This window comes from Aethalodelphis obliquidens, unplaced genomic scaffold (assembly GCF_003676395.1).
Source record: "Aethalodelphis obliquidens isolate GAN/ISIS:26980383/991018 unplaced genomic scaffold, ASM367639v1 scaffold5, whole genome shotgun sequence".
NCBI classification, from domain to species: domain Eukaryota; kingdom Metazoa; phylum Chordata; class Mammalia; order Artiodactyla; family Delphinidae; genus Aethalodelphis; species Aethalodelphis obliquidens.
In genome coordinates, this window is record NW_020837949.1 from 35,475,355 (window position 1) to 35,494,546 (window position 19,192).

The following is a 19,192-nucleotide window of genomic DNA, read 5'->3' on the forward strand; positions in this document are numbered from 1 at the left end:
CAAATTCATTGTTTATTTTACAAAAAGCTCATCTCGACTGTACACTAAATTTTCAATGGTTCAAGTGAACTGCAGTCCTATGAAAGCAGTAAAGTTGTGTTTAATGGAAAAATATTTTTAAATAATTCATTTAAAAAATTTAATTATAATTAAATGAAATTGAAAATTCAGTTTCTTGGCTGCATGAAGCACATCACAAGTATTGAATAGCCATTTGTTGGCTACCATAATGGGTAGTATAGACCTAAAGGATTGTCATGTTGAAGTATTCACATGAGGTAAACACATTAGCACTTCCCATTAGCCTTACTAAAGAAAAACATTGAAGGAAGAACTCTAAACCAAATCCAAACCGTAACCAAAATGAAGCACTTCTGTGGGAGAAAATATCTGTCAGAACAAAGATCCTTCTGTATGACCCATCTTGCATAAAATGCAAATTACACTAGCTTTTGATTTAGATAATATGTGAATGTGAGTTCCTCCACATATGGTCTGGAGAGTCAACATCGGCAATACAAAAGATTTGCTCTTGAAAATCAGACTAGACCTTCATATTCTCTCTCTGACACTCTGGGTTTGAATCAAAGGAAATTTATCTGTAAATGATAATAAAAACATCAATATGTTTGATATTAAAATAAAGGGGTGGAAAAAGTTACAGTGTCATTTATAATGCCCAAATATTTAGCTTAATCATGTAATAATTTACTTAGATTTTCAAAGATTGAAGATAGCCATGTATATATATCACTGCTTCAGTGACAATAATATTGGTTCTTTCACCACATGGAGAAATAAATATACAAACTTGTGTTCAGCTAATAAAGTTTCATTAGCCTATATACAATACTTTCTCCCCTCTTAAAAGAAAAGCCCTCTTTGACACAAATCCCTCTAGCTATTTCCCTATTTCACTACTTCCCTTTATTGAAAACCTCCTCAAAAAAAGTTCTCTAACACCACTTTCCACAAATCCTCTCCTTCTATTCTCTTACTCTCTTGAACCCACCTGAATGATTTTCACCCCATCACTTCTCTGAAACTGGTCTTTCTTTTCAGTAACCTCCATATTGATGAATCCAATGATCAGTTCTTAGTAAGACCAGATCTTATTTAGATTATTTCTCTCTTTCCTGAAACTTTTTTTGTTTCAGAAGAAACACAATCTCCTAAGTATTCGTCTGTCTCACAAATTCCTTTACTGATTCCTCCACTTTCCCCCACACATAAACATTAGCATGCATTAGGACTGAACATAGGATTCAGTCCTTAGAACTGTTGTATATATACAGTCACTTGCAGGATGATTCCATCTAATTTCAAGACTTTGAATATTATCTCTTTGTGGGCAACACTAGCCTTTAAAGTCTGGAACTTTATCCTAGATCCAGGCTCATATATTCAAAGGGCAGGTTGGCTTCTCATTTGGATGTCTTAAGGCAACTTTTTTTTTTTAATTTTAATAATATATTTTATTTAATATTATCAAATATTATAATTTTAACATGCAATCAGTACAAAATTTATTAACATGATGTTTTTCATTTTTTTTTATATTAAGTTCAAAATCTGTTGTGTATTTCACACTTACAGCACATCTCAATTTCTGCCAACCACATTTCAAGTACTCTGTATGTAGCTGGTGGCTCTTGTATTGGACAGCACATGTCCAGAAATACTGTATGAGCAAATGCATGTGAACTTCAAAGTTTTCTGCAGAAAATGTTTCATTTGATTTTTCTTCAAGAAGTTTATGTCTTTACTGATTCAGTGTATGTTGTCTTTTATAGCAGATTCCACAAATGAAATGGGTGGTTGGTCTCTGTTCCAAATACCTTAAACATTACTCTTTGTTTCAAGTTTCCTCATCTGTAAAATGGAGATACAATAGAAGCTATCCTACTGGGTGTCATGAAGACTGAATGTGTTAAAAAATATGCAAAATACATATATAAATTAAAGCATTTAGAAAAGCACCTGGCATATTGTAAACATGCAATGAATATTGGTTATTATTTCCTTCTTTCCTGATTCTTTGACAGAAGTATACATAATCAGTGTCAGCAGCAGGAATGGAAGCTTGCAGGCTTTGTAATGACTAAAGTAATTAAAATGAATGTTAGGTGTAAGAATTATTTTGGGACATATTTAAATCTGTATGAACATTAATAATTTTTTAAATCACTGTTTCATTCCGTAACTAAAAGTTGTTAATATAGAATGCTTGAATTCAAACAAACCATTATTTTAATAATACTAAACAAGGTTTGTTTTAAAATTGAGTATTTACTGAATGCTTTTATTGTCTAAGGCACTGTATTGAGAGCTTTTATGTGCGGTATCTCATTCAATCTTTACCATAACCCTAGTGTAGGGCACTATTATTAAGCTCATTTTAAAGATGTGGAAACTGAAGCTCAGGAAAGCTCTGGCCAAGGTCATAGAGCCCACAAATTGCAGAGGTAAACAGACACCAACAGCACTGGTGGAGTGTTAAGGCATCCTAACTTAAAATCAGGCTTCTCATCTTCCTCCTCAAGGTATTTCCCATGTCATCAATGACCAGTCATTCTTCTAGTTGCTCAGGGCAACAACCTCAGAGTAATCCTTCACCCTTCTTACTCTCCTTCTCTACATCCAAGCTGTTGCTTTATTTTGCATTTATTTGATTATTAAAGAATTAAATGTTTCCAAATGTACGTTTACTCTTTATATTTTATCTATTAAATAATTGTTCACATCTTTGTGCCAAATGTATAAAATAAGGTATATTCAGAGAAGTTCTCTGTCTCCTCCTCCCCCCCTTCCCTCCACTCCACTGTAGGCAACCATTTTTCTTCCACTTTTTGGCTTCTCCCCCTCCTGTTTTTAACTATAAACAAATATGTTAATATACTGCTATTTCTTTCCCTCTTTTCTTAGATGAATGGCAGTTTATTATACACACTTTTCTTCAACTTGCATTTTCTTCACCTAAAAAGCTGTCCTGGGTACCTCTATGTAGTGTGTAGAGATCTATCTCCTTTTTTTAAAGGAGCATAATACTACATTGAGTGTATTTAATGTAGTGTATTTAGTGTATTTAATTAAACTACATTTAAATGTATTCTCATTTAAATTCAGCCATTTCTTTGTTTATGGGCATTTGGCACTTATTGGCCTTGTTCATACGTCTTTTAATATTTTTATAGTGTATCATCCGGATGATCTCTAGAAATGGGATTGGTAGGTAATTAGGTAAACTCAGGTACAATTTTGCTAGACATTGCATATCACTTTTCTATCAAAAACATATAAGAATACCTATTTTCCCAGAACCTTGGCAAGTATTTTGTTTAAACATACCAAATTTCTCAATGACGTTTCATTTTCTCATCAGTGAAACTGAACACATTTTAATATGTTCAAGGGCCATTTGTATTTTTTCCCTATGAACTATCTGTTGCCTATTCTTCTATCAGGATGTTGTCTTTATTTTCTTGCCCTCTGCTTCCTCTTACATAGTTATAAATATCACTGGCTTCTTTCTACCCTCAGTGGTTGGACTCCATCCACATATACTTTATAGTTTTGAGGATTTCTTGTCATCTAGTTTGTTTGCTTGTAAACTTTTAATTTGATATAATTTCAGATTTATAAAAAAAGTTGCTAAAATAGCACAAGGAATTCCCATTTGCCCTTTACCTAGATCATCAGTTGGTATATTTGGTCCCACTTATTTTCTCTCTCTCTCTCTCTCCACATATATATATATTTACTTACAAACACACAACATACAACTTCAATATATATTTCCTAAGAACAAAGACATTCTTTTGTATAACCACAGTAAAACTATCAAAAATCAGAAAATGTAACATAGATAAAATGCTATTATCTAATCCACAGTTCATATTCAAATTTTGTCAATTGTCCTAACATTTACTTCTTCTGCCCAATATAGAATCCCATCCAGGATCATGGATTGCCGATAGGTGTCATGTCTCTTGCCTCATTTAATCTTGCACAGCTTTTCTGTCTTTGTTTTTCTTGATCTTAACATTTTTTGAAGACTACAAACCAGTTATCTTGTAGAATGTCCCTGCATTTAATGTATCTGGCACGTTCTTGTTAGAGTAAACTTATGCATTTTGGGCAAGATCACCACAGAAAATATATATACTTTTCAGTATCAGGAGAAATATGAGGTTGGTTTGTCCTATTACTGGCATTGTTACCTTATATCACTTACTTAAGGAAGTATCCACCAGGTTTCTTCACTGTGAGGTTACTTTTCCCCTGTGTAATTAATGAGTTATTTGGGGGGAAATATCTTGTATTACATAAATATCCTGTTTTTCACCAAGCTTTCACCCACTAGTTTCAGCAACCATTAATGATCTTCTAATTGTATTATTTCTTCTGTACTTGTTAGTTGCCACTCTACTTAAGGAAGAGCTTTCTTTTATCACTCCTTTATTTACTTATTTGTATTTTCTGATTTATATCAGCTTGGACAAATGGATTATTACTTCATAATCTATTCCTATCATTATTTCAATTTATCTCAAATTATTCCAGATTTGTCCAAAGGGAGACATTTAAGTTGGTTCCTTTGCCCTTTAATTATATATCTATCATATTTTTAACACTTTATTAGTTTCTAACACAACAAGATATTCCAGACTCCTTTTGTATCTTCCATGATTCAGACCTGGAATCAATTATTTCCCTCCAAAGTACCCTTTGGTAACCAAAAAGATGTACCTACTTGGGCCAGGACTTCAGAGAAATTCCAGAGCACCTCCGCAGGAACTGTGGACGTTTCACAAAGAGGCTCTGTCTCATCTTCAGCCTTCTGAGAACTCCTATGGAAGAGCAAGGGAGAAATATGTCTTGGGAAAGAAAATGGTTTCGCTGTCAAAACTAGGAGATGGTGCTGGTTCTCTTGGCTCTTTAGAAACTCCAAAAAATCTGCTGGATTTTTATTTTATAATTTCACAATTCTTATTTTTCAAAATTATTTTTATATTTGCATTTCTCATTTTATGATTTGCTTCTAGATTTTAAAAATATTCCTTTTTTCCCACTTTTTGCTGTTTAGTTGTTATTCAATTTTTTCCTTTTGATTTTGATCATTTTTTTGGACTAGATTATATTAAGCCAACCCTTCCACCAAGAATGACTGCTATATCTGTGTAAAACATTTTTTAAAAATCTGTTTGAAGGCATTAGTTAAGAAATCAGCAAGGACCAGAGGAGTCAATGTTTCCAAAGAGGATGAACATAGATAAGTGAATCCAATATTCTACTTTTGAAGCATTTTCCAATCTATAAAACACAGCTGAGAGACTGAGAAGCTGAGCATAAAATAGTAGGTAGGAGGCTGAGAAGCTGAACAGAGCTTTCAGAGGTCATAAGAGGCTGGAGGAACAAAAATTAGAGGTTAGAAATCACAAGGAGATGGGACATTGGTTAACAGCCCAGGATTCCACTGAGACCATTGAAGATTTACATCTTGGAAGGAGTAAGGGCAAAACAGAAATAAAACCCCCTTCACAAATACTGAAATATGTCTCTGAATTAGGGCAATTGATTTGATTGATTTAAGATTATCAACTCCTTTATTAATTTTTACCAACACAAAGAAAATCCTATGTGGAGCATTATAGCATCATCAGAACCTCAAATTATATTTATAAGAATTGATAATCAGTGTTTTTCACTCCAGCAAAAAATGCTGCACTCCAGGAAACAAGACCAAATGACCAAAAGAGAAAGAAAAAAACATAATGTAGAAATAGACCATATGATCCAGACATTGGATTTAACTAGACATCAACTCTAAAATAAATGGTATACTGAAATAACATGATAAACTAGAGAAAAAAATTAAGAATTTCAGCTGAGGACTGGAAACTCTGAAATGGAAACAAATGGAAAATTTAGAAATAAGAAAACTAAAATTAAGACTCAGTAAATGAGTTTGACAGAAGATGACCCAAAGTAAGAATTAGTGAACTGGATTAGTGATCAGAAGGGAACAAATATTCATGCCAAATCACAGAGAGACAAAAAATTGGAACATACAGGGCTTCCTTGGTGGCGCAGTGGTTGAGAGTCCGCCTGCCGATGCAGGGGACGCGGGTCCGTGCCCCGGTCCGGGAAGGTCCCACATGTCGCGGAGCGGCTGGGCCTGTGAGCCATGGCCGCTGAGCCTGCGCGCGTCCGGAGCCTGTGCTCCGCGACAGGAGAGGCCACAACAGTGAGAGGCCCACGTACCGCAAAAAAAAAAAAAAAAAAAAATTGGAACATACAGAAAAGAGGACAAGAGAATGGGAAGAGAGAACATGTGGTGTTACCACAGCCTAGAACCCCAGGATGTCCCTTGAGAGCTAGAATCACAGCGAAGACCACCTGTTGAGAGTCAGGACATAAGTAGGGAAGTGGTATCTGAGTAGGAGCAGAAGTCATGGATGATCCCCAGAAACTACAAAGATATCATACTGAGGAGACCTGCCCTGGTTTCTGTTCATCTTCCACCCACCAATATTTCAAGTATTCAACACAGAAGCCAATGTGCAGGGAGCATGGGAAATGTAGCTCCCTATGTTACAGAGTGTGTGTATGTGAGGGTGGATGGATATGAAAGAAAATTATCAGTTAGCCTTGCACAGATGCCAACTTTTCAAGTTTCCAGGGATAAAGCTAATTTACCCTGCACCTATTTTCCTACTTACTTTTGACCACTTTAATAGGGAACTGAGAAAAATAGAGTTTGATGCCTGTGCTCAGGATGATATTTTATCCAGATTTCCAAGATAGAGTTTATTTTGAGAAAAGCATATTGAGATTAATCCAAAAACTACCAGGGAATCAAACATTTCAACTGAGCTGATGAATTAAAGTACATTTTTGACTATTTTGGGACTAGTGAGTGAATTTTTTCATCAGCAAAAATATGTAAACTAGTTTGTGTTCCTAAATGCAACATAAGCTCAGATACACCTTTTCTCACCAAAGAAGTTACACTTATCTTTCTTCTTGGTGTTTACTTTGTGGAATAGGATGTATGTGAAAACGTAGCTTCTCATAGAAAAATGGTTCATTGTATTCTGATAAAGTGTCTTCAAACGTTTTCTTTCTTTTTTTTTTTGGTAAATTACATATTATCCTCTGTAGTACTGAATATTGAATTTCAGGTACAAACTGAAATGTCATTCAGAAGTATTTGACTTGAAACAATTTGGAGGAAATTATTTTAAGTGAAACTGCTTTTCAGGCAATGAAAGAAATACTGGAACTTTGGAAATTGACTAAATATATTATTCTTTTCAAGTAATGAGCTCTCTAAAATGAATTGGTAATCAAAAATTATGCTACTTTTGCTTTTTGCATAACTGGCTAGCAGGTAATGAGTGTGATAATGTCCTCTTTGAACTAGGGCCAGGACTCTAAGCTATAACATCGAGTAAAGGGTAATTATGTTCTTTAATTTTCAAACTGGTTCAATCTCTAGCACCTACCATGTACCAGTCATGGTACTAAGACTTACAAAGATAAGTAAGACAGTATCTAGTCTTAAATTGAAAGCAATCTAGTGGAAGGGGTAAATTATTAATAGATACTAACTTATGAGGTATAATTAGTACAGTATAATGAAAGATACATAAATATGAGGTTTTTAAAAAAGCATTCATTGTATAATGCTAAATAGAAAGAATAGGAATTAAAATTATGTTCATAGTGTATTTCTAATTTGTTGAGCAGATAAATAGAATTCTATAAAATCATCCACTGTTCAAAGCAGTTACTCATGAATTATGTGATTAAAAGTTGTATATTCTTTTAAACATTTCTATATTTTTCAAATTATTTTATTTTTTTCTTTCACAGTGAGTATGGATTAAACTTTAATTAGAAAAAAATAGAACCTGTTAAAAGATGAATCTATCATTCACTAAAAATGGCATTTCTTTGTTTTAAGGAAGGGCTTGGGAAATGACAACCAGCAGGCAAATCCAGCCTACAGCCTGTTTTTATTTTATGGCCCGTTATAGATAGAGGTTGTGAAACCTTGCCCTAAAGAACGCAACCAACAAATATGTATTCCACCAAGACCCTTTATTTGTCTCTACTTTATGGAGAAGAACTGGGGAAAACCATCAAGATACACTACAAATTATTCAGAGTTCAGAAATTGTCTCAAGGTCATTTATTCAGGCTAGAGCTAACCTTCCTGAACATCACTTTAAGCCAAGCAGTTTATGTGGGTTGTTGGATTTAATTCTCAAAACAATATTATGCAGCATACTTTTTATTCAACTTTTAATGATAATCAAATTGAGGCATGGAGAGATCATAGCCATAGCAAGAAGTGAAGCCAAAATTTAAATCCAGGCAAACTATTCCAGGGCCACAGTAGAGCCTTCTCCATCTGAGGGAATTTGAAATGCTACATATCTCCTGAATGGAATGGAAGTTGGCCTTGGATTTAGGCTTTTCAAGGTAGTTATCTAAGGATCCATCACTGAACTTAACTCCTATCTCTAATTGGAAATAAAATGCAGCTGTAATCAGCTCTATAGATCAAAAAATTCGTCTGCAAGTTGGCTGCATTCTCATGGTAGATGGACTTGGTAAAGTGCTCTGAACTGACAGAATATACATAAAAATGAGATTTTTTTTTCACCCTGGAGATTTTCAATTTGAAGAAGTTAATAAATTACAAAGGCTTGCAAATCAAAATCATTAGAAGTATTCTCTCATTAAGAGTTCATGTCTGATTAATGATAATAAAGAAAAGAAATTAGCATGATATTTATGTGGCTACTGCAAGCGTTTCCATGGAGATTTCATCACCTTTATTATAATCTAATGTAATAATAATATGACTTTAAAAATCCTTTGCTTGCTATTTCAATGCCCAACTTTTGAATTAAAAGCATGCGAGATAACTGTAAATCCACTGTGAGGTCTCACATTTCTTTATAAAACCTTTTTTCTTGAGATCCCTCCCAGATATGAGAAACTAAAAGTATACCAAAATACAGACAAACAAAAAAATTCTAGACAAAAGTACAGTATGAAACCATAGTGTGTTACCATGGTATGAACTATCAGCTCTCTGACACAATAGAAATATAAAAGGGTTTTAGTTTTGTTTACACAATTTGAATTTTCCTGATTTTATAACCCAACAATGCTAATTATAAAGTAACTAAGATGTTTCCATTTGAGTCAAGAAATTTATTTTTATGAAGTGTGACAAAGCATTTAATGGATTTTTTTTCACATTTTTTCTGGGTACACTGGTGTCATATATACAAACTGAATCCTGGTTATTCCTTAAATATGCCAGATGATTCTTTTATGGGTGAGGGATACAGGTTGGCATTATAGTCATGGAAAAGAATTACCTGTCCCAGGGTTTAAGAAATGTCTTTTTGAAGCATTGCTAATACAACATCCTCTTTTTAGTCATTTGAATGATGTAAAAGCCAATAAGACGATATGCCAAATTTCTGTGAATAACAAAATAAGTTGTATTAAGAAAGGTTTTCTTCCATATCTGGTTCTAAGAGAATTGTAAATCTTTGTTCAAGGGCTTTCTTTGGAGACTATATCCATGATCATTTCTGGCCTTGTAATCTAAAAGTATTTAAGGGTAAAAAAGTCATTCAAAGATCTATGTTATTCTAAAATAATTCTCTGGTACCCAAAGCCATTTTTCATAGGTTATTAGTGACCTCACGTGAATAACATATGAACACTATTTGCTTGTTTACTTATCTAAGACAAATGATGATTCTTATACCCACTAGCGACATTTTCAGATGATCACTGATTTATTATTATGGAGTGTGAATGAATGGAGCCGAGGTTGAGATTCAGATGCACTTTACTCAGTTTTTAAAATCTTTTCTTATCCTAATAATAATTATAGTCCATCTCACATTCTTATTAAATTTTTATCATTACTTAAGGCACAAATATACACATACACACACATCAGGGTGCTATTATTTTCTGTTACATGTTCATTGAAATATATGACTTTTTAAAGCATGTACATTTGATACCTTAGTAACATAAAAATTAAAGAAAACCTAGCAGTCTTAGACTCAGGTAATAAAATTCTAGATCTCAGGAAGAAATAAGATTAAGGAATGATGGTTATTATTTTGGGGAAGGTTTTATTTATTCCATAAGGTATACTTATTTTGTTACCAGAGATAGCTACATTCCTAAAAACACCAGTTTTATAAAATATGAAATTTGCTTTTAATTCTTTAAATGTTCAGGGAGCATCCTGTGTATATGCTGAAGCTGTTTCCCACTTCCTCGAATATTTCAATAAATTTTTATTGACTGTCTCCTTTGTGGAAAGCACTCTGGAGAATACAAAGATGAACAGAACATAGCCCATATCCCCAAGATGCTTAAAGGATAGCAGATGAGATGGATTCATAAAACTAAGCTACAGGAGAGAGTGATATATAATATGTTGTGGATAAGGAATCAGCTAATTGAAATGCCTACAGATGGCTAATGAAAATATAAATGTGTGACTTAAGCAGGCAAAAGGTGATAGGGAGGGGGGGAGCCTGTGGATGGATTTGGGGAGTCCCTGCACTACTTAAAGCCTTTCAAAGACATTTCTGTAAATACTGTGCCAGCCAAACAAAACATAACTAAAAATTGTTATATTAAGCTACAAAGCTACAAGAGGAGTGTGGGTAATTGTTCTCTTACAGTTTTATCTATATCTATATCCATATATATATCACACATACGAGTGTGTGATATATGTATGGATATAGATATAGATAAATAGGTGAACTATAATAGAAAGCAGTATATCTTAAGATATAAATAACTTGTACTTGAATTAATATTTATGGCATTGAGAAAAATGGCCATTATATGTGGGTTGTTAAATATTTTTATGATAGGATAGAAAATATAAACTCAACTCAACTATGACATCATATTTTTCTCTTTTACCAGTATAGTTATTTTATGAAAATGATTTATAACATTAAGAAGATAGATAATAAGGGCTTATTTATGGATTGAAAAATATACAGTGTGATAATTTGTGATGGTGACTTCACTTGTGATGTATAAGTTAAACCCTAGAGATATCCTTCACATGTTCTACACATCAGTGCACGGCAATCCAAATCACTGACAAAATTTATAAAGTAACTGACATCGACAGTCTCCACTACTTAAAATACTTTAGGGATTTTACTGATCCTTATATGAAATGCTATCCCACATTTAAATATGTACAATATTTGCCACCATAACAACTGAAATACAACAAAATAAACTTGGAAATATTGTATTTCAATAACTTGCATAGTACTAAAATTGGAATTTCTCGAATATTTTATAGAAAACAGATCAGTAATATATTTAAAAATTTTTTCAAATATCTTGTTTAAGACACTAAGTTGAGTAGTACATGATTAAGGTTTCAAGAACAATAATATAAAAATCTCAAAAACAAAATAATTCTTCTAAGAAGAAATTGGTGGTATTTTCTAATAAGCTGATTATTTTTAAAGCCTAAATAATACTCTAATATGGTCATCTTCAGGCAAATGAAAAGAAATATCCATTACATCAAAATATTGTTAACTTGCTCTTCTTGGAACAATTCATTCAGTATATGTTATTCCTTCAATGTGTGAAAGTATAGAATATATTTATATTGGTTTCTGTCCCCAGTCCCTGGCACGGAGGTTAAGTAATAAGAGCATTAGGAGCATGTTTTATTCTAAATATTTGTTCTTTGACCCCGTTTCCAGACTCAAATCTCCTAAATTCCTTGGAATTTCCTGAGTGATAGCAATATCTTTTGTTCTAATGAGGTGACTCTTGTGGGATCCTGGATGGAGGTTGGTTACCAGATAGATCAAGTCATAATTAGAAACTTGGAATTTTCAGCCCCAACTTCCATTCTCCAGAGCCGGGAGAGGGGCTGAAAATGGAGTTTGTGATTTGTCATGCCCACATGATGAAGTCTCCATAAAAACCCCCGAAGTGTGGGGTTCAAAGAGCTTCCAGGTTAATGAACACATCCACATACAGGGAAGGTGATGAACCCCAACCAACTCCATGGGAACAGAAGCTCCTGTGCTTGAGATCCTCTCAGACCTTGCCCTGTGTATCTCTTCATATGGCTGTTCATCTATATGCTTCATCACATCCTTTATTATTTAATATTATATAATAAACTGATAAATGTAAGTGTTTCTCTGAGCTCTGTGAGCTGTTCTAGCAAATAACCGAATCCGAGCGGGAGGAGGTCATGGGAACTTCCGATTTTTAGCCAACTCAGACAGAATTTGTGGATAACCTGGGGACTACTACTTGCAATTGGCATCCGAAGTAGGGGGCAGTCTCATGGGACTGAGCCCTTAACCTGTGGGATCTGAGGCTATCTTCAGGCAGACAGTGTCGGAATTGAGTTAAATTGTATGACACATAGCTGGTGTCACAAAAAGTTGCTTGGTGTGGGAAAAACTTGATATCAGAAAAGTTGTGAGTGTGGTAGTGGTATGAGAGTAAAGGATAAACACATAGGACGACTGGATTTTTCCTACTCACAATGCATATACAATTGATGTTTCTCTCATTAATGCCCCTAAAAGAGTAAAATCAATTACTATGAAGAAAGTCAAGCAGTTAAAAAATTTGGGGAAAAAAATGTGTAACAGTAATTTTTAGTTGACCTTGACACCTGAATGTGTAGATATGAAAGGATGCACAAAAAATGACGAAGTAGAATTTCTCACATTGCTCTGTTTTAATGTTCCCAAACCATCCTAGACGCCTTCCATGCCAATACAAAAATTATCTGTGCTACTCTTAAAGTATGGTTCCTGTAGTGATGAATAATTCTACTGTCAACTTGATGAAGCTGGCAACTGCACTTCCCAGAATCCCCTTCCCTGTATGGGTATGGGTTCTGATTTGGTCGAGAGAAATCTGCATAAGCTATGGAGGCAGAAGTGACACAGCAGCCCCTACTCTCCGAATGTTGTTGTGGTTAGATGTGGTGACAGATAGATGCAAAGGTACTACCAAGGTTCAGGTACTCCTTGTCTTTTCCACTCCATGGAAAAGATCTTCTCCCTGACTAATGGCTTGTTGTTCAACAACGGCCCCAGACCTCTCACTGGACCCTTAGCTACAGACACACAAAGGCAACAACTTCCCACTGACTCCTCCATTATGGTCCCTCTTTAGTGGTTAAACATGCTTGGCTTAGCTTGACTGGTTCATAAGTCCTCTGATATTCAATTGCTATAATCAATTTCTACTCCTGAATTCATAGTGGTTCTGCTTCCTTGACTGAACCCTACTGCAATATTATCCCATATAAACACTGTATTTCAGTGGTCCCTGACCATGCCTTTATGACTGTCCAGATCATCACTCATCACTCACGAATGTCTAATCCTTCCTGGTCACCAATTCAATAATTAGACTGGATATGGACAGGCTCATACAGTTTTGGGCATTTTTCCTTCAGAGTAATTTTCACCTTTGTGATTAGATAATTCTTTTATGTAAAACTCCCTCACTAAAGAATAAGGGGCTGCTGGAATTAGTTTTCTATTGCTGCTGTAACAAATGACCACAAATGTAGTGGCTTAAAGAAATGCAAATCTATTATCTTATAGTTCTGTAGGTCAGAAGTCCAACAGAGGTCTCAGTGGGCAAGATCAAGGTGTTGGCAGGGCTGCTTTCCTTTCTGGAAGCTCTTGGGGAAAACCTATTTGTCTCCTTGACTTTTCCAGCTTCTAGAGGCTGCCTGCATCCTTGGCTCATCCTTGGCTCCCTTTCTCCATCTTCAAAACCAGCCACGTAGCATCTCTCTGACCATGCCTCTGTCATCACATCTTTTTCTCACCACAACCAGAAAAGGTTCTCCAATTTTAAGGACCCAAAGAATTGGATTGTATAATCCCTCCATCACAAGGCCCTTAATTTAATCACATCTGTAAAGTCACTTTTGCCATGTAAAGTATCATATTCATCTACTCTTAGAAATATGATGTAGATATATATTAGGGCAGCCTTTATTTCTGCCTATCACAACTGCATTGCAGAACACATTGACTTGCATCTACTAAGTGTACAATAATATTTAGTAGAGAAGTAAATTTTGATATAATTAATATATTGCTAGGGACTTATTATTACATTTTCTTTAGAGTAAGCAGTTCACTCAGTTCAGGTGTATCATTAACCATAATATCTAGGCTTTAAAAAGTTAGTGGTACTTTAAATGTTAAGTAACAGTTCCTGCATTAAGTTTTGGCCCTCTATACAGGACCTTATATTTATTCTTTTTAGTTTGTTTAATTTGGTTGTAAGTACTATATAGGATTTTGTTTACTAAATTGTCTGTTTTTTTTTTTTTTTTTTGCATTATGTGGACCTCTCACTGTTGTGGCCTCTCCCGTTGTGGAGCACAGGCTCCAGACACACAGGCTCAGCTGCCATGGCTCACAGGCCCAGCCGTTCCGCGTGGTAAATATAGATAGATATATTATATATATATATATATAATATAGATAGTAATATACAGATTATAGATATATATAATATAGATAGTAAATATAGATAGTTGGTTGCCTATACTCAAGGCAATGAAAATGTCTTTAGCTTTTGGATATTACAAATGACAATTTAGGGCTTCCCTGGTGGCGCAGTGGTTGAGAGTACGCCTGCCAATGCAGGGGACATGGGTTCGTGCCCCGGTCTGGGAAGATCCCACATGCTGCGGAGCGGCTAGGCCCGTGAGCCATGGCTTCTGAGCCTGAGTGTCCGGAGCCTGTGCTCTGCAACGGGAGAGGCCACAACAGTGAGAGGCCCCCATACCGCAAAAAAAAAAAAAACAGGATTGCATTTCAATAGAACTAAGCTGCATACAAGATGCTCAATTTTCTTTCTATATTATAATCACTGAAAATTACCCATTCAATTAATTTTTTTAATCCTTAACTTCACACAAAACACTGTTCGTTTTATAACAGGGAAGACTACAATAAAAAAAATTCAGCCCTCTCCTTTAGAATTTTATATTACTAAAATATAAGGGGAGTAAGTCAATAACTACATATGTTTAGGTCGATCAAACTATTCTGTATAATACTATAGTGGTGGATACACTGTATACTTGTTAAAACCATTGTAATGTACCACACCAAGAGTGAACCTTAATGTAAACTGTGGACTTTGGATGATAAGGTGTCAATGAAGGTTTACCCTTTGTAACAAACGTAGCATTCTGGTTCAAGATATTGATAGTAGAGGAGGCTGTGCATGTGTAGGAGCAGGGGCTATATGGGAACTCTGTACTTTCTGCTCAAGTTTATGTAAACCTAAAACTGCTCTAAAAAAGTCTATAAAAATACATGTAACAAAATGTTATATAGGGGCTTCCCTGGTGGCACAGTGCTTGAGAGTCCGTTTGCCAATGCAAGGGACATGGGTTCATGCCCTGGTCCAGGAAGATCCCACATGCCGCGGAGTGGCTGGGCCCATGAGCCATGGCCGCTGAGCCTGCGCGTCCGGAGCCTGTGCTCCGCAACAGGAGAGGCCACAACAGTGAGAGGCCCACATACCACAAAAAAAAAAAAAAGTTATATAAATGCCACCAGCAAAATTCTATCAGGGTTTAGTCACTTTACGGGAGGAAGAGTTGGAAAGAGTTCATGATGGGTGGATAGGACTAACAGGAATTCTACTTAGAGGACACAGGATGAGCAAAATCTTGGCAGAGAGAAATCTGAAGGGCATTTGGGCAAAAACAAGGGTTCTTGATGACGCTTCCCCTCCATCCTGCTGAGGTAATGGCCTGTGGAATATACAGACAAGGATTTATAGCCAAATGAGAACTAAAGCACACTTTATTAATCTGAGCACTCATCCTAACAACCCAGAAAATTCAGGTTTCCTATGAACTGTGTTGGAAAAAAAGAGGCCAGAGTGGAACTTGTTATTCCTCCCACTCTTTGCCCCCAGTTGAGTTATCAACCCTTCTGGAGATGGAAAATATGGAGCAAGGGCTAATGCAAATAACTGTTTTTCTTCAATTAGGTATCCTTCCCTACAGTGGCAGGCAACCTGCTGAGTGCCAGGCTCTCCTTATTGTCCCCTCAACACCCGGCAAGTGATAGGAGGGACTTGTGCTGAAGCTCTGCTCTCCTCTTGGATTCAGAAATGAAGACCAGGTCTTCCCAATATCAGATTCCTTTTCACCTTGCCTCCAATAATTCAGTATTTGATTTGGTGATAAATCTTACAGAAAAAAATAAATACTTGTTTTTTGTGCTCACTAATCTACTTTCAATATTGATACATGCTTGCCTAAACTCCTGATGTTACGATAATTTTTAGACTTCATCTTAATGAAAATTTCCATGTTATACACTAAAACAAACTTCCAATTTATCTTTTTGCCTTATGATCACTGTACTAGAGTAAATTACTATATTTTCTTAAGATGGCAAAACAACAGTAGCAACGAAAAAAACAGTGTTTTTCAATTTGGTTATTCTAGTTTCACAGACAAAAGTATTCTTAGAGAATTTTATAAGAAATAATGTATCTTAATAAAGACACTTTTTTAGGGTTAGAGCAAAAGTTATGGTATAAAAAAGCAGCCAGCTGGGACAGAGAAGTAGGGACTAGCATAGGTTTATGTTTTAAAGAAAAAGCCTACAGAGAGAGAACACACAATTGAATCAGGACAAGAACAGTTCTGAAATGAGGTATTAATGTGGAAGAAATGTTACTGTCTGGCTTTGGAAGAGCTGAATAGATCTGGCTAACTGAGAATATTCAAGAGCTATTTTAATAAGTTATCACCTACATGCACACTAATAAAAATGCCATTAAAAATTTGTTTTAGGTCCTTGTCTCCACAGTAAGCCACAATCACCCCCTGCCTCTGCAGGAGACCCTCCAACCCTAGCAGGTTTGCTTTTATTTCCACATTCAGCCTGTTGAGACAATGGTAGTCTGTACTTCATCTGAGAACAAAACTATCGATGGAGCTCTACCCACCACAAGACCCTCCCATCAGGAAACTTACACAAGCCTCTTAGATAGCCTCATCCACCAGAGGGCAGACAGCAGAAGCAAGAAGAACTACAATCCTGCAACCTGTGGAACAAAAACCACATTCACAGAAAGATAGACAAGATGAAAAGGCAGAGGGCTATGTACCAGATGAAGGAAGAAGATAAATCCCCAGAAAAACAACTAAATGAAGTGGAGATAGGCAACCTTCCAGAAAAAGAATTCAGAATAATGATAGTGAAGATGATCCAGGACCTCAGAAAAAGAATGGAGGCAAAGATCAAGAAGTTGCAAGAAATGTTTAACAAAGACCTAGAAGAATTAAAGAGCAAACAAACAGAGATGAACAATACAATAACTGAAATGAAAACTACACTAGAAGGAATCAATAGCAGAATAACTGAGGCAGAAGAATGGATAAGTGACCTGGAAGACAGAATGGTGAAATTCACTGCTGCGTAACAGAATAAGGAAAAAAGAATGAAAAGAAATGAAGACAGCTTAAGAGACCTCTGGGACAACATTAAACACAACAACATTTGCATTATAGGGGTCCCAGAAGGAGAAGAGAGAGAGAAAGGACCAGAGAAAATATTTGAAGAGATAATAGTCAAAACATCCCTAACATGGGAAAGGAAATAGCCACCCAATTCCAGTAAGTGCAAAGAGTCCCATACAGGATAAACCCAAGGAGAAACATGCCAAGACACATAGTAATGAAACTGGCAAAAAACAAAGACAAAGAAAAATTATTGAAAGCAGCAAGGGAAAAACGACAAATAACACAAAAGGGAACTCCCATAAGGTTAACAGTTGATTTTTCAGCAGAAACTCTACAAGCCAGAAGGGAGTGGCATGATATACTTAAAGCAATGAAAGGGAAGAACCTACAACCAAGATTACTCTACCTGGCAAGGATCTCATTAAGATTCGATGGAGAAATCAAAAGCTTTACAGACAAGCAAAAGCTGAGACAATTCAGCACCACAAAACCAGCTCTACAACGAATGCTAATGAAACTTCTCTAAGTGGGAAACACAAGAGAAGAAAAGGACCTACAAAAACAAACCCAAAACAATTACGAAAATGGTTACAGGAACATACGTATTGATAATTACCTTAAACGTGAATGGATTAAATGCTTCAACCAAGAGACACAGGCTTAACAAAAAATAAAAAAATGAAGAAAAAAGAAAAAGGAAAAGAAAAGACACAGGCTTGCTCAATGGATACAAAAACAAGATCCATCTATATGCTGTCTACAAGAGACCCACTTCAGACCTACTGACACATACAGACTGAAAGTAAAGGGATGGAAAAAGATAGCCCATGCAAATGGAAATCAAAAGAAAGCTGGAGTAGCAATACTCATATCAGATAAAATAGACTTAAAAATAAAGAATGTTACAAGATACAAGGAAAGACACTGCATAATAATCAAGGGATCAATCCAAGAAGAAGATATAACAATTATAAATATATATGCACCCAATATAGGAGCACCTCAATACATAAGGCAACTGCTAACAGCTATAAAAGACGAAATTGACAGTAACACAGTAATAGTGGGGGACTTTAACACCTCACTTACACCAATGGACAGATCATCCAAAATGAAAATAAATACGGAAACAGGAGCTCTAAATGACACAATAGACCAGATAGATTTAATTGATATTTATAGGACATTCCATCCAAAAACAGCAGATTACACTTTCTTCTCAAGTGCGCACAGAACATTCTTCAGGATAGATCACATCTTGGGTCACAAATCCAGCCTCAGTAAATTTAAGAAAATGAAATCATATCAAGCATCTTTTCTGACCACAACTCTATGAGATTAGAAATGAATTACAGGGATAAAACGTAAAAAACACAAACACATGGAGGCTAAACAATACGTTACTAAATAACCAAGAGATCACTGAAGAAATCAAAGAGGAAATCAAAAAATACCTAGAGACAAATGACAATGAAAATATGACAATCCAAAACCTATGGGATGCAGCAAAAGCGGTTCTAAGAGGGAAGTTAATAGCTATACAACCCTACCTCAAGAAACAAGAAAAATCTCAAATAAACAATCTAACCTTACACCTAA

General features: G+C 35.4%; 1 long non-coding RNA gene across 1 annotated transcript in view; it reads right to left on the reverse strand.

The window, feature by feature from the left end:
- LOC113618198 (uncharacterized) overlaps positions 1-19,192 on the reverse strand; it is a 632,034-nt gene that overhangs the window by 230,214 nt on the left and 382,628 nt on the right. The window contains exon 7 of the long non-coding RNA XR_003431920.1: positions 4,754-4,850. This is a non-coding gene — a long non-coding RNA (uncharacterized LOC113618198). The remainder of the gene's footprint in view (positions 1-4,753; positions 4,851-19,192) is intronic.